A 27559-nucleotide genomic window follows, 5' to 3' on the forward strand; every position below is an offset into this window, starting at 1 on the left:
CTATAAAACAAACATGGGGCGTATTTTAGATGACAGGACTCAGTTGAAATAGTAGCCTTTTTCATAGCCTTTCAGCACAAATACACAATCTAATGGGAGTGGGTTCATTAACTTTTTTCCTAGTCTACAAAAACCAGACAAAGGTTACCTTGCCAAGGACTGGAGAATCGTCGGCAGGGAATTTTTGTGCTTTGGAAAAGTTCGGAGCAGTGGTTTTTATCAGTGGATCTTTCATACTCTTCAAGTTACATGAGAGGCTCTGACTGCTCTTTTTTTCTGGAGGCATAACTTCCAGGCAAGCTTTAGCTTCTCAGGTGGGTGAGCCAAAGCCTTCTGCTGCTGGAGGGGAGACAGTGACAGAGAAGAAGATACCCTTGTAGTAGAAGCTCTGCAAGAGCTCACTCTCCGGAGTCAAGCTGTGAACTGTACATGAGTGTATCTTTATATACTTCTCACCCTGGGACGCCTACCAGTCTTCAGGAACTGTGAACATCATCTTTTCGTACCGCTGGAGAAAACTCAGATCTGTGACAGAATTCCTTCCGTTGTGTGGAGAGCAAACAAAGCAGCCAGTGACATTTACTGAGTGTTTCCTCTTCTGAATGCTTTACCTCTTCTAGTCTGCAACCATCTTCCCAGGAAGGTACTAGAGCTGGCCCCATTTTACAGATAGGAACATTGAGACAGCGCAAGGTTAAGTGATAGATGTCTCAGGTCACTCGGAGTGAGGGCTGGAGCCAGGATTTGGACAGAGCTGGAGGTTCTAACGGCCTGGGCTTTTATGTGCCATTGTGTCCCGGAGGAGGTGGCATTTAAAGTAAGTAGCTGACAGCATCGAGTTACGTTAGGATCCATGGGGACCCTGCCTCAGATAGAGGGGCTCTAAGAGGTGAGAGTGGTTCGCTAAAAATCAGAATCCGCTCCTTAGAGGTCCTAGCACCCAAGGACACCTGCTGTGGACCCCACCCTGCCTAAGTTATGGCTAATTTCTGCTTTGCCCCAAAACCCCAGAGGACAAAGGCGGAGATGGACTTTGGAATGCTATCAAATAAAAACGGGAAGGCCTAAGCTTGAGTTCGGTTTTGCCACTTACTAAATGGATTCATTTCCTTCACTTTCCTTGTCTGTTAAATGAGAAAAATGAATGCCCATTACATAGGATGGTGATTCAAACCAGACAGAGGAAGAAAGAACTTTATACACATCGGTGATACGTTTTTTTTTTTCTTTGCTCCATAAGTCAAGGCAGCACGTTACAACAAAATGCTGTAAACATCTGCGAAAGATCCATGTGGATCCCAAAGAGACTTTCTCTGTATTGTGAATGCTAACCTTGGTCAGTGCACTTCCCCCTTTCCCCTGTCTATAAGAGGAGGGGTATTAACACCGGAGTGTCTTCCAATTTTGATATTTTGTGGTTGGTTTGGTTCCAGATCCAGGAGAAGCGAACCAGGGTTTTGAAATGGTAGTTTGGGTATTTTCAGGCCAGCTTGCCCTCCCAAGGTGAACACTCATCACATTTCTGGGGTCCCATTCATGACACAGGACCCCAGAGGCAATCTAACAGCCCAGGGATATAATTACAGTGGTTCTAACTGCCCCCCAACTTCAAGTGTTAGGGAAAAGAGAACTGGATTCTCTACTGGAACTAGGTGAATACCTGCTTCAGCAGCTACATGCTCAAAGTCAGGGTGGGGGAATCCCACACTTTTGTTCTGGGTAATGCCAGATACATGAGGGAATGCAGGGCAGGAGGACTTTTGAGGGAGTTTCTAGCCTTGTGACCTCATGTGACCACCTCACTGATAAGTATCACTTGAACATGTCAGAGATGACCAGTCATGACAGGCTGGGAGTCATAGCCAGGGGTACAGCCAGACTTCAGTGTGGGGACTACAACTCAAGCGGGTGACAGGGGCGTGGTGCCGAAGCAGCTGGGAGCCTGCTGAACGCTCTGTCAGTCCTTCCAGAATGGACCTGACGCCATTCCAAAGGAAGCCAGATCCCTGGGGAGCCTCAGTGCTGTGGCTGAACATGATGGGTCCATTCTCGAAGGGAAAGGGGGTCCATCACCCTGACCACCGTCTATTACGCGCAGATCTGCCCAAGCTGTCCCATTCCCTGGGCTCTCACAGCCTGAAGCAGAGGATAGGAAAAGTCACCTGCACAACAGGAAGCCCTGTCAGTATCCTCGAGATACATCACGAGCCCATGAGCCAAGTGTCCGGAACGGTTACAACGAGATGAGCATGACCAGCCTCCCGCATCCTTTCGCAGTGGACGCCCATTAATGATTCATTCTGTGTCTCTAGCCAGCCATGCTCCTGCCTGCCCAGTCCTCCCCAGCCCTCCCCAGAAGCCCAGGCCTTGTCTACCACAGCTGGCTCCCTTCTGTCACTCAACGCTCATGTCAACTATCACCGTCACAGGCCACAGGCACACCTCCCACAACTCCCCATCGCAATGCTCCTTTCCTATCGCACACAGGACTCCTCATTATCTCAGATTATTCACTTCATTTATTATTGTTTATTGTCTACTCTCCCTGGAGGGAAATGAGAGCATTTTCTCTGTCTTCTCCAGTCTATCCCAAGCCCCAGAAAAAAATATCTAGCAGAGAACAAGGGATCAATAAAATTAGTGCAATTAGTTATTTAACGAGTTGATTAATTCTATCCAGGACAGGTGTGGACTGGCACAGAGAGGGCTTGGTGAGATCTCAAGGCACCAAGGTGGCTTTCATAGACACTTTTGAACACCACCCCATTAAAGATCTGAGACTCCCACTCTGATCGTCGGGGCTGGCTCCCGACATCTATATTTATACCACATAATTTTTCACCTAGAAATGATTTTGGTTGCAAGTATATTATATATAGTGCACTGTGATTTCAAGAACCAGGGTATCATTCTTCTCAATATGTACAAATCAGGAGGTGTTCGGTCCAGGCTCAACCACAGAAGGACCTTGCTCTTTCTCCTTTGCACCCTCTGTTCCTAGAACACAACTTTCTTCTGGTGCTCGTCACGTCAAGGTCCCAACATGGCTTTTGCGTCACTGGGCATCATGTCTGAATGCCGGAGAAGGGGCAAAGCAAAGGAAGAAAGAACCATGCCCAATGAGTCTGTCATTCCTTTTTATTGAGAAGACAAAAGCTTTCCCAGCATCCATATCCACCCTCCTCCTATTTATAGCTCCTACATTTGTCCAGGGTCACATGGCCGCCCCTAGGCTAGTTACTGACAACAGGAAATTAAATAACTATTTGAGACTGTCACGATTCATCCCCTGGGACTGAAGAGAGGGCTTGAGATCAAGGCATTGCCACTCTCTCCTGAACACACAGAGGTGTCCTATCTAAATGGACGAGAGTGGACATTTACCCCAAACGAGAGCTAAGACTCACAGAGACTGAAGTTACAGACATATCCCTTGAGCTGTCATCTTCTGAACTTTCTTAAGATTTGGCTGTTCACATTGTTTAAATTCCATTGCATGCTCAAATATCTACCCAAAGTACCTTTTTTTCTTAAGCTAGCTCACGGTAGTTTCTGTTATAAAACCAAAGGGTCTTTGTTATAGGAACATGTAACTACCAGCATCCTGCACAGCTAGTCAGGCTGCTGTAGGGAGTCGGACAGTCCGTTCACATCTCCCTCAGCAGTGACATGGCCCTTTGTACCCAACACTCTGCTCCTCCCGAGGTGACAAACACTTAGACATTATGTCATCAGCCTGACAACGTCCTCCTTGCCCCCCTTTCACCTTCAGACAGCATTTGCTGAGGTCCCAAGTGTCCAGGGAAGCCTGCTGGGTCCTAAGGGCCTGCCTGATGACAGAGGGATGCAGGGCTATGCATCCTGACCAGTGGAGGAATGGAACTGAGAGAGGTCACATCACAAATCCATGATAAAGGCCAAAAACCCTTCCTGCATTCTGACTCTTTTCTCAATTCTTTTTTTCTTTTTTAAGCCATCTGATTATCCAGGACACACACACACACAGGCATCTACACCCTCACAATTAAGAAAGAACCTAATGAGCGAAAAGCCTGGCTAGCCCAGAGTACTGTTCCATCCCTGCCAATAGCCACAAGGAATCTTTTGTGGGTGATTCTAAGGACTGTCACACAAGTGTCTATAGGGATATCTCTGCAGTCTTGCTCGACCATCTATGAACTTGATCTAAATTCTTTTTCAGTATATACATTGTTCTTCAATATCTCTCTTCAACTTAGGCAGATTTTGACAGCATTTCTCAATTCTCGAAATGTGTTGTGTGCAACTTACAGGTTTTACATAAATAAATGGTTCCATGATCAGATGACTTGGCAAGCACCCGATTAAAGAAAGTTAAATGGCTTCTTCATTGCAAAACATGGTGCAAGGCTTCAATAGTCCAGTATGCATGATAAGTAGCTAAGGAGAGACGGAGTATGTGGCATCTTCCAAATTTGTTTCACCACTGGAAGTTTTTTCCTTGGCATATATTGAAGGGCTGGTGATGCTTCGGGAAATGTTAAGAAGCAGAGGGATACAGGGGGCAAATCCTAGCTACTACTACCTCTTTTAAGTGCCAAGAGGCATATCCTGTGACTTAGTTAAGTTGGCTTTGTCCAGACCTAAGTATATTACTAGTGAATGTACTGGATTGTTAGGATGGCCCCTTAGCCCACTGTGTCAGAGTTCGACATCCCAGTTGCTGCCCTGGGTGAGACGCACCTTGGTCTAGGAGGGACTACACTTGAGCTGATGATGTTTTGATGTTTTTTTCTGATCATCAGATTTCCCACCTTCAAAATGAGCATGGTGGGCCACATCAGAACGGGGAGCATGCGATCATTACTGAAGAGTCCAACACCCTGTTATTTTTCTTCTGTTCCAACCCTTAATGAAAGCAATTTTCATTAATGCAAGGGTGAGCAAGCCACATTGACCTTGGTGACATGGTTCATGAACTAAAAACTTTAAAGTTTTTTTTTTTTTTTTAATTTGTCTTGTTTAGATCTGCCTTCTCTAAAAGACCACTTGGCATAACATAACAAAAATATCTTCCTACAAATGTGCAAACATTTCTCTCAGATATCTGGCACCAATGTGGCTGCCTCATAACCTTTAGATGCTTTAAGCATCTCTACACTGACAAAATGATTTTAGGAGAATTAAATGCAGGATTGGCAGTGGTTCTGCCAAAGCCTCATCGCAGGACACCTAGAAGGAAGGCTTGCTTCCATGGAAGCCTCTGCTCCAGGGACAGAGAGATCCACGTCAAAGAGGAAAATAACTGGACAAACACATTTATCATCACAGTGCGATAATATCAGCTGCAGTTTATGGGACAAGTCTAGGAGAACTTCGAGCCTCCTTTCTTCCTTATTTTGCTTTCCAAAGCCGTTACTGAAATAAAAATTAGGACGGCCAGACCAGATTATCAGAGATGGTTTCAGCCTGTATATAATAATCCATGGATCTGTAGATAAGAGGGAAAGCTTTTCTCCCAAGATGGCATATGATTACATCTCAGGAGAATTGGTGAGAGGTACCTTCATCCTTGATCATTAACCTTTAGAGATAAAAAGCAATTTCAAAGGTCCTTTGCCCCCTAATGCTCCAGATGAGGAACCTGAGACCCAGAGATATTAGATAGCAGACTAACCTGAGAACACAGCTTGTATTAGTATATTGGGGCTGCCTTAACAAAGGACCCCAAATCGAGTGGCATAAATGATAGAAATTTATTGTCTCTGAGTTCTGGAGGCTAGAAGTCCAAAATCAAGGTGTTGGCAGGATTGGTTTCTTCTGAGGGCTGGGAGGGACGAATCTGTTCAGAGGAGTAAGGATTCTTATTAACTTGGCCTAAAAATAAAATCGTCTTGGAGGTAAGCAATGAATTTTTTATTATTATGTGGCTGATAATGTTGAACCTTTTGAGCAAGAGATGAAGTTCCCCATTTGGTCAAATCCAACCAGAGATAAAGGGAAGGGTGCCCATGGATGTGGTCCATAAGGGTCAGTCTCTAAAGACTAGGGTGAGTGGACCTGGAGGTGGATGATATTTAGCATAGTGCTAAATAACCCAACAGACACATTAAGGTATTTGTAAGTTTTATAAGAACAGAAACCTGTCTGCTCTTGTTCACCATTTTATCCCCAGCTACGTCCTTCCAATACCGATCAATGTTCCAATGCTCTGACACTAACCAGGTATCCAATAATTCAATTCAGTGCTGACACTACTCAAATGTTAGCACAGACCCCACAAATTAAGGGCTCAGTCCCACGAGATGCCCCTACTTTAGACACCAGCCACAAATGGGGTCCCCAGGAAACCTGAACATCTGTCCAACTGACTACAGATTTGAAGGTTCCCATGACTTCCACTCAGGTTCAATAACTTGCTAGAACAACTCATGAAAACACTCTACTCTCCATTACAGTTTTATTATAAAGGATACAACTCAGCAACAGCCAAATGGAAGGGGTTCATAGGGCAACGTATGGAGGGATGGGGGCTTGGGTATCCAGAACTTCCAACCCTCTGAGTGTGTCACCCTCTCAGTACATCACTGTCTTGACCAACCTGAAAGCTCCATTAGCCTCATTGTTTCAGAGAATTTACAGAAGCTTCATTACTAAATCACTGGCCACTGGTGACTGAATTAAATCTCCAGCCCCTCTCTTCTCCCTGTTGGTTGGAGTCTGGGCTAATAGTTCTAACCCTCTCACATGGTTGGTTCCTTGTAAACAACCCTATCCTGAAGCTATCTAAGGACCTGTATTCAGTCACCACATTAGTATACAAAAGATATTCCTAACACTCTGAAAATTCCAAAGATTTTAGGAGCTCTATGCCAGGAATGGGGACAAAGACCAAATATATGTTTTATCATGCCATGTAGCCACATCCTACCACAGTGTCTGGTGCATAACAGACAGTTATATTTGCTAATGAATGATGCAGTCTCAGCAAGCCACTCTAGAGTCCCTGCCTCCCTCCCTCCCTCCTTCCTCCCTTCCTTCCTTCCTCGCTTCCTTGGGATTACTTACTGAATTTTTTAAGCCAAAACTATACATGGCTTTAAGATTCTCCTTCCCCTTTTTTTGGGTATTCTAGGAAAGACAAACCCGGACAGGTCTCCAGAATCTTAGGACATTTCACACCCCTGACATCCCAAGTCCTGGGAGACTCAATGGAGAAATATTCCAAACCTACTGATTTATAGTCTGTTCCAGTCTCCTTGTTTTCGTACCTTCTTTTTACCTTCACAACCAACATATTCTGCTGCCCTAAAGAGACGCGGGAAGCTAGGGTTGGACATTTGCTGGGGATGCTAGAACATTTTTTGCTTATGTTATATGTTGTGCAACATGCCACCGAAAGGACTTTATATTCTGGATAGTTTCCCAGTGATATGAGTCCCACCTTATGCTTTTAAAATCCCAAGTGATAGGCATTTTACTACATATTGTAGGGAAAACTGGATTTCTGCCAAAAGAAAATCTGAAACCAAGGATAAAGAAAATGTGGAATGGAGTAGAGCTATTTTAAATGCAATAACAGAAAAAACAAAAGTGAAAAAAACACACAGGTCCATTCAGGCCCAATATGCCTTGAAAACGTGATGTGAAATTCCAGTTTAAATGAGGGTTGGGATAAGGGTGTTGAAGTTTTCTATCCATCAGCCCACCTAGCTCTCAACCTGATGGTTGGGCTAGTTAGCAATACCCTTCTAAACTTAACAAAAACAAGCCAAACTCTAGGACCAAACTGAATTCTCAACCTAAACAGTTGCGCAAGGGCTTGATGAGGTCCTCTTAGAGAATATTTTTAGCTCTGCTCAGACACCCATGGCGCACCTTTCTGTGGAAGTATACCCTTCAAGCTGAGCAAAAAATACACATGGGGTTCCTGAATTTCCTTACCTGAGTGTCCTCTCTGGCCACCGCGTCCCCAGGGCATGTGACACCTCTTTGATCAACAACACACAGTATCATCACTTCAGGCACTGGTAAGAAAATGCATCCAAAAAGGGATTATGATACACAGCTTGCACATGTTTGCTGGAAACAGACACTGATACTGGAAGGAAATGCCTGAGACACTTGTTCTAAACCCAGTTGATCCTTCTAAGTGACCTAGGGGGAGCGGTCGCTGGAAACAACCAGTGGGTCTTTTGAAAGAGGGACAGTGAGAACTGAGCCCACCCAAAGAGCACCAAATTATATCTAGAGGTAGAGCCTAGGTGTCTTTTTAAAGTTACCCGCCCCATCATACAATGGAAAAGAAACACATTAATCATTTTCCTTTAATGTCTTTCAACAATACTCACCTGGATTGGGTACAGGGGAATTCCATGGGAAATATTTTCAAAACAGACACGTGCAAGACCTTCCCTACCCACCCACCTGCCCCACCATTCAGACAAACCCTACGCAGGGGCAACCTATGCATTTTGCAGGAACTCCCAGTTCTTTCTGATCCTCCCTCTTCCCTTCATCCTGACTTATCCCTGGTTAAGATCCACTGAGCACTAGATCTCTATTACACTCAGTTACTAGAAAGAAATATATTTGGGTCACATATCTTAATTCCCTGCTGACATACCTTAATGGAATTAATATTTAACAATACACACTTGACTTAGATCAGAAATACCTTATAGAGGTTATCTACTTAAATTTTACATTGTTACAACTTCTGGAAGATCAGTTTCAATCATCTGATATATTACCCAACATCCATTACATAAACCCTTCACAAAACCGCATGTCTGACAAAAGATGGTCCCTCCCAGCCAAACAGGTCTGTCTTTCTAACAGGCAATGATAATGAGATAATGCGAAGTGTCTGCCCTGTGCCTCAGCTGCTAGAAAACAAGCCTGTTTTAGCAATAACTGTGCATGCTGACAAGCATCCTCAGAAATGGCTTATAAGGCAGTGTTGTCCAATGGAACTTTGTGTGATGATAGGAATGTTCTTTGTCCACACTGTCCAGTTCAACAGCCAGTAGGCACACGTGTCTAGTAAGCACTTCCCATGTGACTGGTGTGGTGGAAGAATGTATTTTAAATTTTATTTAATCTCAGCTAATCTAAGTTTAAGTGGCCACATGGGCTGGTGGCTATATTATAGTGGCATATGGTTGCAAGGCCACTTGTAAGATTTAAACTAGTACTTAATACACATGATAAGACAATACAAAAGTTTTATAGTAGTTTCAACTTAGGAGCAAATGCTATGTTTATATTTTAAGAGTGTCACTGACTTTCAGTAATATTACAGTTGACCCTTGACCAACTCAGAAGTTGGCAGGGCTGACCTTCCACACCGTCAAAAATCCTTGAACAAATTTTGACTTTCCCAAAATTTTACTAGTAAACAGAAGCCTTAATGATAACAGAAAGTAAATTAACACATAGTTTATATGTTATACATCTTATATACTGCATTCTTACAATAAAGCTAGAGAAAAGAGCATGCTCTTAAGAAAATCATAAGGAAGAGAAAATACATTCACAGTACTGTACTATATTTATCAAAAAACACCCACATATAAGTGAACCCATGCAGTTCAAACCCATGCTGTTCAAAGATCAGCTGTATTTGAGAAGACTTCTGCATATCTGAGGTTGACTATAGAAACTTGGCTGCTCTTAATAAAAAGGAGAAGGCTCAGGTCATCCGTGGAGCAGCCTGATTTAACTGGACGTGCCCTCTGTCCCGGACTGTCATAGTTATGATGCTGGGACCTGAAGACAGAATGCTGACTGTCCTCTGAACAGTGCCACTGTACCCTGCCTGGATGGCAGGGTGGTAACCTTTCCTCTCTCTAGTACCCAGATGTCTGTTACTCGATACACACTCAAGCATTACTTAGGTTAAAGAATAAAAGGCAACTATTATTTTTTAACTTTACAAATGTCCCCCTCAGTACCTAGCATAGTGTAAAAACAATAAATATTTTCTGGTTGCTTAATAGTTACACAGGTTAAAAAAAAAAAAAGCAGAAATTTTTACTAATGACTATTTCTGAGGAAGAAAATGATGGGGGGAATAAATCTTTCTCATACCTTGATGCACATGAAGCAATTTCCTGGCCTCTTCGGGTTTTCAGCAAACAGAGCAAGTCTAGAAAATATAGTCTCACCATTTCCAATAGGCACCATCATTTGCATGAGAACAGGATGCATCTCGGGATCTGTCTCTTCACAGAGGTTTGTCTGCGTGCTAGGGTCAAGAGGATTCCTTCCTCCCTGACTGGGGGAGCCGATCATCTCTAGCACCAGATGAGACCCTCAGGAACCCCTGCTGCCAGGTTTCCTGCAAGAGAAAAACAGAAGGCTCGCTTCAGTTCCCAGTTCCTGAACCTTTTAAGCAGCACTCCCCAGCACATGATGCTTTTACTTCATGGATCACAACCAGACCCTGGAGAATGAGCCTACTACCTAATTAAAGTCAAACCCATTGCTCCTAAAACCTCAGAGATGGTTTACGTCCGTGTACACATGGCCCAGCATAGCAGAAGGAAATTAAAGGCATTCCCACTGTGCATAGATTTCAACAGAGATTTGCCTTGTATAGTCAGTCCTTCACTCCTTTCCTCAGCTGTTTATGGTACTTAAAGCCTCTTAGAGAGGAGTTTTTATCTAATGAAAAATACCACTTTCCAAATTCCATAGCACTGGCTGTACATTTAAAGAACTGCTGTAGTCAAACCACCAAAATCTTTAAGTCACGCTGCCATTTAACCAAGGACAAGGTCAGAGCATTTATTATAATTAGACAAGAAAGGAGAAGGGAAAAATCCATCCTTTCCTTACAATACTTTGCAGGAGACACAGTGGAATCACCTGGGCAGCTCTCTAAGGTCTCAAGGGTTGGGCCCCAACCCAGAGGAAATCAGAATCTCAGGGTAGTACCAGGCACTACAAATTCTTTTAAATAAATGTTTGATTTTTAGAAGAGCTTGAGGTTTATGGAAAAAACTGCAAAGAGACTACGGATATTTCCCATATACCCCACATCCATTTCCCCCTATTATTAACACTTTATAGGAGTATGGTACATTTGTTACAATTAATGAGCTAATATTTTTCAAAGATTTATTTATTTGAGAACGAGGGAAAGAGAGAGAGATCGCGCACGTGAGTGGGATGAGGGGCAGAGGAAGAGAGAATCTCAAACAGATTCCCCGCTGAGCACAGAGCCAAACCCGGGGCTAGATCCCACGACCCAGAGATCATGGCCTGAGCCAAAGTCAAGAGTCGGATGCCAAAACTGACTGAGCCACCCAGGCGCCCGTAAGAAGCTAATATTGCTACATTATCATTAACTAAAATCCATACTTTTTTTCCGATTTCCTCAGTTTTCCCCTAATTTGCTTTCTGTATCCAGGATCCCATCTAGGATACCACATACATAGTTGTCATGTCTTCTGAGGCTCTTCTGAGCTGCAAGAGTTTCATAGACTTTCCTTGTTTTTGCTGATCTTAATAGTTTTGAGGAGTACTGGCCAGATATTTTGTACAGTGTCTCTCAATTGGGATTGGTCTGATGTTTTTCTCATAATCAGACTGGGGTTATGTGCTTTTGGGAAGAAGACCATAAGAGGAAGCCATTCTCATCACATCAGATCAAGGGCCCATATGTCAACATAACACATTTGTCACTAGTGATGTTGATTGACCCTAATCATTTGGCTGAGACAGTATTTGTCAGGTTTCTCCAGGACAAAGTTAGTCTTTCGTCCCTTTTTGCTTACTGTACTCTTCTTAAGGAAGTCATTATGTGCAACCCACACTTAAGGAACGCAGGGTTATATTCCAGTTCCTTGAGGCTTAGGATCTACATGAAATTTTTAGAATTCTTTGATATAGGAAATTTGTCTATTTTCCTCCATTTATTTATATCATATAGATTCATTTATTTTCTACTTTGGGTTTCATTCTAATACTAATTTATTTTTATTTTGCTGTTCCAGTGTTCCAGCTTTGGCCATTAGGAGTCATTTCAGTTGGCCTTGTGTCCCTTTGTGGTAGTGGTGGTGTTTTTCTGAGCACTTTCTTACTTCTGGGCACCATAAGAGGCTCCATGCTCATCTTACATATTTCCTAGTGCTAGAATCAGTCATTTATCCAAGTTCTGGTTCCTCTCGTTGGAGAATGATATTAGAAACCAAGATCTGGGTGCTAGGTGTGCTCATTGCTACAGGGTGACATTGCTTCTAGGCTCTTCTGTCAACAGGACAAGGAAATTACGTGTGTATACTAACCCATGCATATACACATATCTGTAAGTACTTCTGTACGTAACTATCTGTATCCATATCAAGCTAATAGGAGTCCATATTGACATCTCCAACTCTAATCCAATTATCACGTGGATGTTTCCAGTCTCTTGCTTTTCTGTAACCTCCCACTCCAACAGTGAGAAACTTGGCTCCCACCATTGTCTAACCATTTACTGAACTGCTGAATTCCCGGTATGCCTGTAGAGTGGTATCAGAATTGTTAACCTGTACCCACCTGGGAAACAAGTTTATCAACTACAGCACAGCACTTATGGACAGTTCCTTCTGCCTCTAGTCTTAAAGACTCTACTCATTTCCAAGGTTACTTAGGTCAGTACCTTTTCTCCTCCACACCTTCAGTGAGGTTGTTCAATATATTCACAATACAGTTACACTGTTTTGTCACAATTCTGCATTTCATCCTGGGATCCCAACCTACTAAATAACTTTTTTTTTTTTTAAAGATTTTATTTATTTATTTGAGAGAGAGAGAATGAGAGACAGAGAGCACGAGAGGGAAGAGGGTCAGAGGGAGAAGCAGACCCCCGCTGAGCAGGGAGTCCGATGCGGGACTTGATCCCGGGACTCCAGGATCATGACCTGAGCCTAAGGCAGTCACTTAACCAACTGAGCCACCCAGGCGCCCACGACCTACTAAATAACTTTTTAAAATCTGCATAAAGTTTGCTTTTTGTCCTATCAAGTTCTATAGGTTTTGACAAATGCATAATATCATATATCTACCCTTATAGTTATCATACAGAATAGTTCTACTGTCTTAAATAATTTTCTGTGCTTCCCTTAATCAACACTTTCCCCTTCCCCTGAACCCCTGGAGACCACTGATATTTCTACCATTTCTATAGTCTTGCCTTTTCCAGAATGTCATGTAATTTGAATCATATAATATGTAGCCTTTTCATACCGGGTTCTTTCACTTAAACTCTTGCATTGAAGATTCACTCATGTCTTTTTGTGGCTTGATAGTTCATTTATTATTTTATTACTATGCCATTGTATAGATGTGTACCAGAGTTTGTTTATCCATATACCTATTGAAGGACCTCTTGGTTGCTTCTAATTTGGGAAATCATAAATACAGTTGCTGTAAACATTCCTATGTAGGGTTTTTTTTGTATGAATATAAATTTTCAAAACAGTAACTTAAGTTTTCAAAACAGTAAACATGTAGTAGTTCAATCACTGAATGATCTAGTAAGACTACACCTATCTTTGTAAGAAAGCGCCAAAGTATCTTCCAAAGTGTCTATATTATTTTGCATTCCTACCAGCAATGAATGAGACTACTTTGTTGCTCCATATCCTTATCAGCAACTGATGCCAGTTTTTAAATTTTAGCCATTATAATAGATGTGTAGTGTTATTTCATTACTGTTTTATTTTGTAATTCCCTAATGACAAATAATGTTGAGTATCTCTTTACATGCCAATTTTCCATCTGTATATCTTCTTTGGTGAAGCATCTGTTCAGATCTTTTGCCCATTCAAAAACTTGTTTTCTTATTAAGTTTTAAGAGTCGTTTTTATATTTTGGATATAAGACCTTTATTGGGTATGTGTTTGAAAATATTTTCTCCCAGTCTGTGGCTTGTCCTTTGGTTCTCTTTACAGTGCTTTTTTAGACAACAGAAGTTTTTAATTTTAACAATGTCTGATTTCTCAATTTTTCTTTAATAAATCACGCTTTGCATCATATACTTACAAACTCATCATCAAACTCAAGGTCACATAGCTTTTCTCCTATGTTTTAGTCTAACAATTTACAAGTTTTGTATATTACATTCAGGTCTATGATCCATTTTGAGCTAATTTTTATAAAAACGTAAGGTCTGGGACTAGGTTCATTTTTTAAATTTTATTTTATGTATGGACTCCCAATTGTTCCGGCACCATTTGTTGAAAAGCTTTCTCCACTGCATTGCTTTTGCCCCTTTGTCAAAGATCAGTTGGCTATATTTGCCTGGGTCTATTTCTGGGTTCTCTATTGTGTTCCACTGATCTATGTGTCTATTGTTTCACCAATGAACACAGTCTTGATTACTGAAGCCTTATGATAAGTCTTGAAATTGGGTAGTATGAGTCTTCCAATTTTGTTCTTTTTTCAGTATTGTGTTGGGTATTAAGCTTTCCAAATGAGTCCAATGTATAGCCAATGTAAGAAACCCTGCCCTGGAGGCAGCTGGGAATAGAAGCAAGAACACGGATTTTAGAGCCAAGCAACCCTTTGTTCAAATTCTTAGTCTGTAGGCAAGCCATTTGAAATTCTGGAGCTTCAGTTTCCTTTTCAGGAAATGGGGGATTAAAATGCTTACTGGTAGGGGTTTTTGTTGTTTGTGTTTATAAAAGCAATTCCTTGGAAAACCCCAGCATAGGGATGAGCAAGCAGCAAGTGACTAGTCAAGATGAATTCCCTTTCCTTCATTTTGAGTGCTTTCTGGACTGTTTTCTTAGGGTATTCTTAGACCATTTAATTCCAAATATTATGAAGAACTGGCATAGTTTATTATTATGGAATATCTCCCAATAGATGCATAAACATGTAAGATGGGTTTTAATCCAGAGTTTTGCTTCTCCTGGAAACTGGCTGCCTAGACTAAAGAAATGAGCCTATTTGACAATCTTTTTTAGAAGGAAGTGATTCATGTTGAGCCCATGGGGAATTAATTCTGGTCTATTTTTTAACGATTTGGGGAAGAGAGAGGAATTTACTGACTGCATGGAAACAATAATGAGAATAAGTAGCAAATAGCACAAATGATTTAAAAAAAAAAAAGGGTGAGGAAAGTGCCTTTTTAAAAAATAAGGTAAACAGGAAAGTGACAAGGAAGGACATATTCTTGAAGCAAAAATAGGATCTCTTTATGACTACACCTTTGTACTTCTAAAAATTGGGGCCATTGTTTCAGTACACATTTACATAAGTGAGATTATTAGGTAAAAAATACAGTTTCAAGATTTTTGTATAAATGTCTTGTTTTCCAAAAATGCATCCTTCATTCTACAGAGAAAAACAAACAAACAACAAACCATACACAAGCAAGAAAACAAGGGAACAAACAAAAAACTAAAAGTCAAGAAAGGTGAGAAGAGGGGAAAAATAAAGGAACTGCATTTATCACCTACATTTATGCTCCAAGCTTGCTAGGAATTACACACATTTAAATAACTTAACTTTCATGACAAATTCAGTATCATTCTCACTTCATAGATAAGAAGTGAAGGCTCAGAAAACTAAGTAATGGGCCACAAAGCATACAATTCACAAGCCAAGTATGCCTCGAAATCAAGCACTCCAGCCCCAGCTCAAACATCCTTATACCATACTGCTCTAACCCTTTAATTTCTGAAAAGGAGAAAGAGCGTGAGAAAATTTTTAGCTTTCCAAAAAGATCCCCAAAGTTCCTAGGTATTTTATAAACTGAATTCTAATTTTCTTGTACAGATCTCCTAAGAACTCTGGTACTGCCTCCTTTAACAGTGCTGAAAGGAAGGGGTTCTTTCATTTCTTGCAGGACACAGACAGGCACATTTTCACAATGGCCTCCGCAAGATGGTAACCCTCCTCTGGCACCTCCCCAGGAGTCATTAGTGAATCCCAGAGCCCTCCATGCCTGCTCTCAAAAGATCTGCCAGCCCAGCAGCAGCAATAATAATGAGACTCGGCCACTGTGTAACAGATGCTGGTGATTCACGGGCGAGAGGGCCAGGACTCACTGTGCCTCTCCTTCCCGCTGCAAACGTGAAGCCTAACCAAACTGCTCACAATAAAACTGATGACAAAACTCAAAGAAAAGAAAATGTCAGGGGTCAGAAGTGGCCACGGAAAGCACCGTAGAACCCAATTAAAAGCTGGTGTTTTCCAGCTTCACTTGTGACGAGTATTTCTGTGCACATCCCTGCTTCCTCTCCCTGAGGAGAGGTGGTGAGACATAAACCAGCAGAGGGGAAAACACTGCCCCAAGAAAGGAGCTGTTGGAGAATTCACAGTAGCAGGTGCAATGCAATTTAGGAGTAATTAAAGATATTTGAAGAGAAAACAACCCTCGGTCATGTAAAGTAGAAGGAGATGGGGAAAATGAGGACTTAAATTTCAGACACTTTATTCATAAGAGAGACATATGGCTGTGTCCTCACAGTCACGCTGGGAATCCCAGGCGGGAGTGCTTTAAAAACCAGTTGTCTAGGGTCTGATCCTCCATTTTGCAAGTCTAGAAACTAAACTTTGTCTACTTACTCACAGCTACTCAGGTTCTCAGGGGATTCCATGCTCACTGGCTTAGAAGATCCTAAAACACAAACCAGAATGCCAAGGTGTGGTTATTGTTTTTCATTTGTAATATTTTCATTTGTATTCTTTTATTTATAGTAGCGGGAAAATTTTTTTCTATTAATTATAATACCATTGCAGGGAACCATCCTGTATCTGTTAGCTCTTGCTGTATAACAACCACGTCCAAACTCAAAGACTTGAGGCAATTAGCATTGCTTTTTGCTCATGCATCTAGGGTAGTAGCAGGGCAATTCTGCTGATCTGGGAGAGGCTCAGCTGCTCGGGCACTTGTGCTCACCTGGTGGTTGGGCCACACGTGCTGGCTGATCTAACACATGGCTAGTACAGTCTGGCAATCAGCCAGAGCAGTAAGAGTAAAGGGGCCTTGTTTCCCATCACTGAGCAAGTTGGCCTGAGTGTGTTTCCATGGTGGCATGTTCAGACAGAGAGAGGAGGAGATAAGTATTTAAAGCCTCTTGATAACCTAGGCTTAAAAGTGGCACATCATGGCTTCCAGCACATTCTGCGGGCACAACGAGTCACAAGCCAGCGTACATCCGAGGGGTTAATAAATAGTCTCTAGCTATTGACAAGATGAGTTGCTAAGTCACGTACATGATACAGGAAAGGTAATGATTACCGCTATTTTGGCATCAACCTTCCATCCCCCCCTCTCGCAGGCTCTTAAAAACTGAATTAATAAGCAGAGGTCACTTGATAAAATAAAATCCACTACAATTGGATAGTGCTCAGGGGTTATTTCAATCAGGCTTCCAAAGAATCTGATGAACTATACTTGCTCCAAGCCCAGAATGTACCAAACACCAGATTGTCTCTTTCCCTCCCCTATCCCCTCCCACACACCTTGAATGTCCATTTGGAGGTCATCTCTCAGAGTGGATTATTTCTGCAGATGCCTGCCCCTAAACCCTTCCATTATGCATTGCTTTTCACTGGCTTCAGTCTGATGGTGGCACCTATTTCCACATAATAGATTTACTTCCTGTAGCCACTACAATAACTACTACGTTTGGTTTTTAGTCAATAAAAATTTAATTGCTGCGAAAGTTGCTTCAGGAAGAGATAGAGGAAAACATTCTCTCTTCGTCTCCTGCCCCCTCCTCAGGGACAGAAAGGCAATGGCACTCGTGGAGTGTGTAAGAAGAACACTTTTCTTTTTTTTTCTTTCATTAGCAGATGCCGTAATGACCAGAAATTTATAGCCCTGTGGTTCATAACCAAGTGGAAGAGCCCAAATGTCGGTGGGCCACACAGGTTTACTGCATTCACAGGAACATTTCCTCAAGTATCCTGGAACTGAAACCTAGTTATTTTGTAGCAATCCAAGGAACCCAAACCCTGTTAGAGTAAATTAGCATTTAGGTATTCAACGTGGCTTTGGAATGAGTCTTTCTGTAAAGATGAATTTTCTAGGTTACTGTTTCTTTACACAATGCCATCCTTATGAGAGCCCAAGCGAGAAATTTCTCTCTGATCTCAGAATGGGAAACAATTGGGCTGCTTCTTAGTACTTGGAATGGTTTTGTGGTGTCTGTTATTACAGATACTGTAGATCATGTATGTGAGGGCATCTCCTTCTTTGGGAAGTTCAGCACCAAAGCTGAGACCCATCTCTGGAAAATCTATAGGACTTTTTGGTATGAATTTTAGATATTAACCTCACACCTGACTTTGCCTTATCTTTCCTAGTTCTATGTACTCCCTATTCTGCCTTCCTTACTCAATGATTTTTCTGTTTTTTTTTTTTCCTTATTTAAGATACTTTTTTCTAAGTAGGCTCCACACCCAGCGTGGAGCCCATTGTGGGGTTTGAAATCACAACCCTGAGATCAAGACCTGAGCTGAGATCAAGAATCAGATGCTTAACTGAGCTCCCCAGGTGCCCCTATTTAAGATACTTATTAAGCAGACTTATAATGCTTTTTGAGAATAAGAGAATAAAGAAGCAAACAAATAAATAAATACCAATTTCTCAAGAAAGTTATAGTTTAATTTTTTTGAATGCTTAAAAAATTCTTTGCTTTTATCTACCTTGATGGGACTCTTCCTTTTCGATTTCAGATACTGTGGCCTGAGTTATTCATACTTCTCAATGGTTCATTATCATCTTTGATCTAAGACGACCCTTCTCATTTTCTTTCTTTCTTCCCTTTTATTTCACTGCTATTCCTCATCTGTCCCAAGGCAACCATTTCAATGTGATTAATGCAAGCTCTTTTGCTACTCTGTGTTCTTATACAACATATAGTTTTATATGCATAAATCCTAATGGTATGCAACTATAGTTATAAACCTCAATCTGTTTCTTTTTCATTCAGCCCATGTTTTTAAGACCCATATATTTTTCTAAGGGTACATCTACTCTGTTACGTCTCTCTGCGGGAGAGCATGAACCCAACACATTTGGCCTCTCCACTCCCCAAACTGCCTCCAACACCCTCCCTGCCTCCCCCTCCTCCACCACCACCACAAATAGGCTGTGAGGACAATCCTTAAACACAGGATGAACAGTTTTGAGAGTGACAAGGGTGCTATTAGTAATTCTACCAGGACAGCAGATGTCTAGTACCTAGTACACACTGTCCTATGCAAGCTGAAATGCCTTGTCACCTTACTCATATAGGACCCTATGACCTCTGTGAGAATCCCCTCTTGATATGCACCCAAAAGTGGACTTGTTGGGTCAGGAAGTATACATAGACCTAATCTGCTATTACCACCAGAGTCCCCTGCAGGATTTCTAGACCAGTTTACACTCCCATCAGCCGTGGGTGAGGGCTTCCATGCTCCCATGTCTCCGTCAACACTTGGCAGTACGCTGATTTTGCCAGTCTAGTACATGTAAAGAGATGCCTAATAGTTAATTTAACTTGCATTTTCCTGTCAACTGAGTTTGAGCATCTCTTCATATTCTTGTTAGCTTTTTGCGTTTTTCCTTTCTGTGAATTTTGATCTTGTATCTTTGCCCATTTTCCATTGAGGTATTTGTCTTGCTGATTTGCAGAAGATGGTACTTTTTCTAAAGTGAACACACATTTCTTTGTCTTCATAAACTGCATAAGCAGCCTGACTATCCTTTCTTGCAGAACTAGGGTCACATGATGATGAGCATATGGATTGCTGGGGTTATAAGATGCTATGAAACATACAGTTTGAGAGAGACAAACAAATTATAATGGACTGAATGGTGCCTCCCCCTCTGAAAAAATTCATATATTGAAGTCCTAACCCCCAATGTGACTATATTTAAGACGTGGCCTTAAATGAGGTCATAAGTGTGGGATCCTAATCCATTAAGGCTTGTGTCCTTATAATAAGAGAGAGACATCAAGTCAGTAGCATGCACACAGAAATGTTTACTTCAGGTGGGCCTCCAAGTCAGATACAGGTAAAAATATCAAACTCATTTAAATTGCTTACCTTTGGTGCCTGGGTGGCTCAGTTGGCTAAGCGACTGCCTTTGGCTCAGGTCATGATTCTTGGGTCCTGGGATCGAGTCCCACATCGGGCTCCTTGCTCTGCAGGGAGCCTGCTTCTCCCTCTGTCTCCGACTGCCATTCCCCCTACTTGTGCTCTCTCTCTCTCTCTGTCGAATAAATAAAATCTTAAAAAGAAATTGCTTACCTCTTCGGGCACTTGGAAGCATCAGAACTTGCTGTTTAACACTTGGAATGTTTTATAAAAGTTAACCAGTGGTGTCATTTCCAGGAAACTGTTCAGGATATAGGCTGTTTTCAGAAATCAGGTATTTCTTCCTCTGGAAAAAATCAGTGAATTTTTCATTTTCATCCTTTTTTGTTCGTTCTCTCTTTCTTCTCTTTTTTTTAACTTATGTTCCAAAGTAATGTCTTTCCCTGGTACCACCAAGTTTCCTAGAGGAGGATACACGTGGCTCAAACACATGTGTTGTTCTTAAAAACTTTTTGCTTCTGCAATTCACAATGTCCGAAGACACTGGATCTTTGGGTCTATGCTTTGTCCAGCTGGCAAGAGTTTTTCATGGGTCCTGTAGAATGGTTTCAGGGGTACTGCTGGTCATCGTGTTGCTTAACTGTACGTTTTCAGGAACATATCTAATGCGAACATTGTGATCAGTTCCTACCAATGTGTAAACTCCAGTAGAAATGATTTACAATACCTAATATAACACCATTTGGCAGCATTCTACAGAACTGAGCTTACCCTGCTGGACCTGATATCAGACCCTGATATCAGACTTCAAATCTCCAAGTTCCCAAACCTTCAGCGGAACTCCTTTGAAGTCCTAATGCATATCCTGTGTTTCTACAGAAGTTAATAGAACTTGGCCCAGCTTTTAGTAACTGGTCCCCTCCTCGGCCACCTCCTTTACCACCCCCACCCGCACTGGATAGCTGACTTCTGGTCCTTCAGGAGGGTACACTCCCTTAAACTTCAGATACCTAGAAGACTGTTTACCTGTTCCCCATTGTAGTATTGCTCTTTCCTTTTTATTTCTCTTTGCCATTATATTTCTTTTTCACTGTTATTATCCTATCTGCTTCCCCTATCTGCCACTCCCATTCATAGATGTTCCCCTTGTCTTCTCTTTTCTATCTTCTTTTCCTGTTGCTTCTCTCATGCTCTCTGGCTTTTGGCTGAGCAGAGCATCCATTCATTCTCAGTTTGGCCCTACAGAGCAGGTGTCCTTCCATCCCCTGAAATCACCTGGCAAACTGTGTGTGTGTGTGTGTGTGTGTTTGTGTTTGTGCACATGTGCACACGTGTATGTGTTTTCCTGGAGTGAGGACCGCGGCAGACCCTATGGCTGTTCTACACCCCCAACAATTCCTAATGCCCTATGTCCTTGACTTCCTTTGCCATAGAGGCTGAGAAGCTGAAAGTTTTCAATTTGCCAACTTTCTTTGTTTTGACCAATGAGAAGGAAAACATCCTTTCTTGAATAAAAAGCAAAGCCTCACTAGGAGAAAATCCTTTGCGCTTCATTCTTTCCTATGATTTCTGCCTGGAATGTAATGTAAAGCACAGACAGAAGCAGCCAGCTAGCAAACATGAGGCTGCCAGCCTGGGGATGAAGACCCATACATGAAGTAGAAGGGCAGGAAGCTACAAAGAGTTTTAAGTCTCTAATAGCATCCTGTGCCCCCATCCTAGCTCTGGACAATCTACCTCCAGACATATTTTTACATGTTATGAAATACACACACACACACACACAATTTTAAAAAGAAGATATAAAAATATAAACAAAAATTCTGAAATTTTCTTCCTGTTCCCTGATTGCTTGGTGTATGACCTAGAGGCAAGCAGCCTATTTTGGAGGCCTCTGCTAAATAACCAAGGCATTGCTATTAACAGAAATCGGCAAAAGTTAAAACAGCAATGATGCAGAAGGGGGGAGATGCCCAGAAAAGTATACTCTAAGATAGGGTGGTAACATTCAGTCATTTTTGTTTTATATGTAAATGACTGGAAGGATATCCACAGCATGCTCATGGTGGTAGCTTTAACCTAACGTGCGTTCTTAGCTCTCCTCGTCAACCATGTACTAGCTTGCAACAAGAAAAAGAAAAAGAAGTGTTATTTCAAATTTCCCAATAGTTCAATACAGGCCCTCCCTCCCTTCCAAAATTTACTTTTTTCTTCCGGGTGCATGCTGAGTGTCTCCCTACACTGCACAGATGTGCTCCACCATGAGCCCCCACCTGTGAGGACAGCCAGGCAGGTGCAGTGGTGAGGACTAAAGAGGATGAGGGCTCATTGCAGGTGGCCTCCAGCCTGCTCTGGGGCGGAGGTGGGTGGGGTTGAAATAAGGAAAATGAATGCCCTGTGAAGCATCACCCTTGGTCATGAGGCAATCCTCCTACGTATCAGGGGAGTTTTCCCATGTCTCGTCCCACTTATCACCGAATTGTCCCAATTCCTATTCTGTCATAGAATGATGGGCATTTAGCCCTGGAACACCTTCTAGTGCACTCCTGCCTTTTCCGAGACAGAAGAGCAAGCTCTGAAAGTGAAGAGTATGTCCAAGGTCAAAGAAGACATGTAGGCAGCAGAGTGGGGATCGGAACCCATTCAGATGCTCACAACCACCATTGCTACCACCCTGACTGCCTCAGGAAGTCCTTCTTGCAGGTTGGCATTGCCCCAGAGTGCCATCTACAGAGTCTCTTACCTTCACGAAAGCCCTATAAGGTAGGTGTTGTCCCGTCTATGTTAAAGTTGAAGAAACTAAGGCTCAGGTAGATCTTGTGGTTTTCCAAGGCTAGAAGGAAGCAGAACCAGGAGGTGACCTCAGCTCTGTCTAGCCCTTTCCATTTCAGCTGACTCAAGACAGTGTATTCTGATGCTACGCATGTTCCTACAAAGTCATTTCCCACAATTCCTCTAGAGGGGTCCTCAGCTACTGGAGTCTTAGGAAATCATTTCAGTGCCACCTCCCTCTCCCCTTCAGTGCAAAGAATCCTTCCCGAATGAGCCTGTTCTCTCAGCAGCTGGTGGTATTTGATTTGATTAACACCCTGGGACCTATCACCAGATGTAAAGATGATGCCTAATTAATTGCTTACATTAAAGAGCTGGCACTTCTTGCATTCAGATCACATTTTCAGCTTCAATCATGTTTTCGTTTCGGCAATAATATTTACATGATTAGCAAATAGTCGATTCATACTCCAGCGTGGACCTAAGCTGGGTGTGGGACTTCCCTAAGCAGATGTCCTTGACAGGTGTAAAGAAATAGGCTTTTTTTTTTTCACAGCAAGAGCCATGAGCAAGCTCTTCTACTTGTCTTTCAATAAAAAAAAAATCATGCTTGAATCAACAAATATTCCTTGAGCACTGACCTGTTCTGTGTCAGTCATTCCATTTCCAAGGCCCCATGGGGGCCAAAAAGAAGTGCACTCACTAAGAAGTCACATTAGACTTAACTGTGTTTTCTTCCCTTTTTTGGTCCAAGATCTAGATGCCTTGACTAAGAAAACAGACTCGACATTAGACATGTCAAGTTTCAATAGGCATTTGCTGAGGTCTCCCGAGATCTTATCATGCAGGAGGTCAGGGAGTTTGGGATGTGAAATGACTCCTGGGATGTGAATGGGGGGTCAAACTGAAATGAGGTGAAGTGCCACCAGACTATCCTACACAGTATCTTTAATCAGAACGTGGATAATGATACAGAAAGGCAAGATTCTACCTTCTGACAGCAGGAAGTTGGAAGGGATAAGGCAGCAGTTTGGATGGCAAAGTTCTTGACAATGGGCAGAATTCTAACACCATGAACTTGAGTAAGAACAAATGCCACAGAACCACCAGAAGCACTACTCCACAGAGAAGGTGTGGCTTTCTGGAAAAGGCTTGACTGCGATGAGCCACAGCTTAACCCAAGGCAACGGTGTGAGGTGTGTCCCAAGTCACTGATGCATCCACTTGACTGAATTTGTGAAGCATCTACACTTAGGACCGGGAGAGTCCTGCTCTAATTTTCCCTAATCCACTCACCCTCATGTAGTGCATCCAGCTCAGCTGTAAGAAGGCTGGCTGTACACTGTATTGTTCTAATCAGGACATTTTTTAGAATGAAAGGGTTTGCAGGTATAAATTAAGCCTGGAAAATAGGCATCAGTGAAGACTCCTGGACAAACTGGGGTCTATGTTACCTACAAGGGATGTAGACAGATTGGAGGGTATTCCGGAAGAGAGGCTCGAGGATGGGGAAGCCTCAAAAATGGATTAAAAAATAGATAAATCTTTGAAGAAAGAGATGGTGAGTCTGATGAAGAGCAAAGTTTATATGAGAGCTACTGTGAGAAATTATAAGGGCAGCATGCGGAAGAGAGGGGACCTGGGGGTTACAGGTTCTGAGGGGTTCTACTCTGGGGTAGCCAAGTTACCTCCAACAGGAAAGACTTTTTGGAAGCATATCTGGCTATATCCATCAATTTCTGGATCACATGCCTACATAGTTCTTCAAAAAAATTCCACCAAAATAGTAATACTTCCTTCTTAGTGAAACCCAGCTATTTTCTTTAAAAGTGTTATTATTGTGTAAATATACGGTGGTGGTTCTTTCTCTTTTCAGAGAGAACTTATTTTCTGGAAGTTAGACACACATCAATCTGTGATTCCCTGGGCCCCCGCTGTAGTTTTGTGTTTTATATATGCTTTTCAGGGGACTATTTAGAGGAGAATTCTATCCAGTATTCTCCTTTGTACAGACCAACACAAATATCATATTACACAATAGAAGACCCCAATGGTTATGAGATGCATCACTATTATCTGCCATTAAGGAAGAGGAAAAGATACCGCCAAATCAATTATACCCCAAATTCCTTCGCATCCAACTGACTGTCTTGGGTCACTTTTCAACTCAGAATTGGCATGTTGTTCCCATTTTCCACATGATATTTGTGTCTGTGTCATCAAGAGCACCAAGAATGCAGTATTTCTTTAAAAAAATACCACTATTTTCTCTAGAATTTTCTTCCAAACAAGTAACACTTGATGATCTGAAGATTTGATGTTGTTCCTTTTTTGATCTAACCAGCAAATGTAGGTTTTCAAACAACAAGGATTGTATTCTTTCTTCAAATAGTCCTTAAATTGTTTGCTGACTGAAACTCCGAGGGACACTGTCCAGTTATGCCACCATGAACAACAACAATATCTATTCTGCATAGACAATGACAACTACTTTCCAAATGGCACCTGGCCAAAGATGCTTGGGATATTAGAATGTGAAGTGTGGGTGTTGTAGAGTAAAATACAGTAATTCAATCTGCCTGTGCTCTTCTGGCCTGGGTTATACGCTTTACCTGCTCTGGGGTAGCTAAGTGATAACCTCTATTGGTTCTTCTTCACACCAATTAAGAGTCTCCTCAAAAGCTCTCCTGGGTTGTCTGTATTTCCCCTTTATGCTCAGCCTTTCTACTTTGGAAGTATTCCTAATCTTTTCATTTCAGCTAGCTTTCCACTTTATGCCCATCAACTGGTGGAAGGCAAAGCAAAAACGGGAAGGTCAACCAAGGTTTTGCATCGCAAAAGAAGGCATGCTTCATCTGTGCTTTTATGAAGAAGAGCTATGTGACTTGATAGTACAGAGGTAGTTCTTAGCTCTGACTGTGAAGCAAAATAATTGGTAAAGATTGTTTTAAATGTAGATTCCAGTGGGCTATCCCAAGACCCACTGACTCAGACTCTCAGGGGTGGGGACAGAATTGAGGGAGAGCAGGCACTTGTATTTTTAAAAGAGTCCACCGATTGATGTGATACGTCACATAGGTTGTAAACCTTTAGGAGGAGGAGGACATTGGGCGTTTTCCAGTTCATGCAGGGACAATTCTCCCGACCTACATGAACACAAATGTGCAACTCTGTGTTGCAGAAAACAAGTCCTATGGATGGACCCCCATTTTTATTCAAACCATACTATTCACACCTTTCTGTGCTCAACATGATTAAACCAAGGGGTAGGAAGGATATGGCTATGAATGGGCACGGGATGGGCATGGCAAGAGCACGGGCAGGAAACAAAGGATGAGATTTTCTTTTTCCAGCCTTCCAACCATCCCAAATGCTGGCTGGTCTGAGGCCATAGGGGAGGTGGCCTCATCCTCCATTCTCTGGCCTCAGCTTTGCAGGACCATTTCAGGAACAAAACGATTTGGGCATAATTCTGGTTCCCCGACTTGGGGATAGTCTTTAGCCTTAGAGTGGAAGGCTGTACTAATGAGGGCCTACACTCAGAAAATGTGCAAATCCCTGCACCAGAGGACCCAGGAAGAGGTTTTTATGGCTGTGGGAGAGTCCTGATACTCTCTCCTTAATCACCTCCTTTCCAGCAAACGTTCTTCAGAAATTTATGTCAACATTGACCCCCCACCCACCCACCCACCCATCTTGTCTAGGGTAAGTAAATAACCGTCGATTCTACTCTTAGATATATGGCCTTTTAATTATGCCAGGGAATTCAGAATGCAGTTTCCACACCAAAGCCCAGATCACCTCTGACCTCTTAGATCCAGGGACCTCTCGCTTATATCCAAGAAAGAGTCTGAGACTTGTTGTCTCCTGTGAATTTCTCTTCTTTCTGGGCCTAAAGCAGGGGCTGAAAGCAAGAACGCAGGAGGCACAAATCATTGCAAATCAGTGCTGATGGCTGAAATAAATATTTACGATGTACTTAATGCTTATTCTCTTGCTACCATGTATTGAACACACATGATGCACCAGGCCCTTTATCTATATTATCTCATTTACTCCTCACCGAAACCTATGAAGTAGCCTGCACTGTCCACTCCTGTGGCAGAAACAGACTCAGGTTAAGCAATACCCCCAAGGTCATGCAACAAATAAGGGCTGAAGTCAGGAATTAATCCCAGATCCTGTTCCAAAGTTGAAGGTCTCTCAAACATTGGTTGTGTTGGAAAGACAGTGAGGAAAAAATAATATGGGAATGATGGATGGTAGACGGATAGATCAATAAATATGTCATAAATACATCAATGCACATAGACGCATGAATATAATCGAGACTATCAAACAAGATAGGTCATTATTACACGGTGACTTGCACTGTTTTGTATGTTTGAAAGTCTGAAATAAAGCGTTGGGGTGACATAGAAAAGCAGTGAGGCAATCAAAGCCATGCCAATTCAACGTTCTTTCAAGGATCTGTCTCATGTTTCTATAATGATGTGTTTTAGAATCTTAAATTGAGTCTGACAAATAGGTATCGAAGCTTTATGATGCACCAGGCACCAAAATACCTGCCGGCCTAGGATGCTACATTCACGGTAGGTGCTGTGAGGACACAAGCCAGACCCCTTCTGGGTTCACACGCAGCAGCTGACAGTAACTCAGCCTGAGATCCAAAGCCAATTCTGATCAAGGGCCAGAATCCATGTGTGACGTGCTGAAGGAACACAAGGATGGAGAGGTCTGGAAAGGTGCCTGGAAACAGATGCAATCTGAATTA

General features: G+C 42.2%; 1 long non-coding RNA gene across 1 annotated transcript in view; it reads right to left on the reverse strand.

The window, feature by feature from the left end:
- The window catches only part of LOC118026335, a 69936-nt gene that overhangs the window by 28895 nt on the left and 13482 nt on the right, over positions 1-27559 (reverse strand). Inside the window, exons 2-6 of the long non-coding RNA XR_004683533.1 lie at positions 20227-20359; positions 16546-16597; positions 10072-10321; positions 7924-8006; positions 149-339 (exon numbers count right to left, since the gene is read on the reverse strand). This is a non-coding gene — a long non-coding RNA (uncharacterized LOC118026335). The remainder of the gene's footprint in view (positions 1-148; positions 340-7923; positions 8007-10071; positions 10322-16545; positions 16598-20226; positions 20360-27559) is intronic.

Source organism: Mirounga leonina, unplaced genomic scaffold (assembly GCF_011800145.1).
Source record: "Mirounga leonina isolate KUSES-001 unplaced genomic scaffold, KU_Mleo_1.0 Mir_224, whole genome shotgun sequence".
NCBI lineage: Eukaryota > Metazoa > Chordata > Mammalia > Carnivora > Phocidae > Mirounga > Mirounga leonina.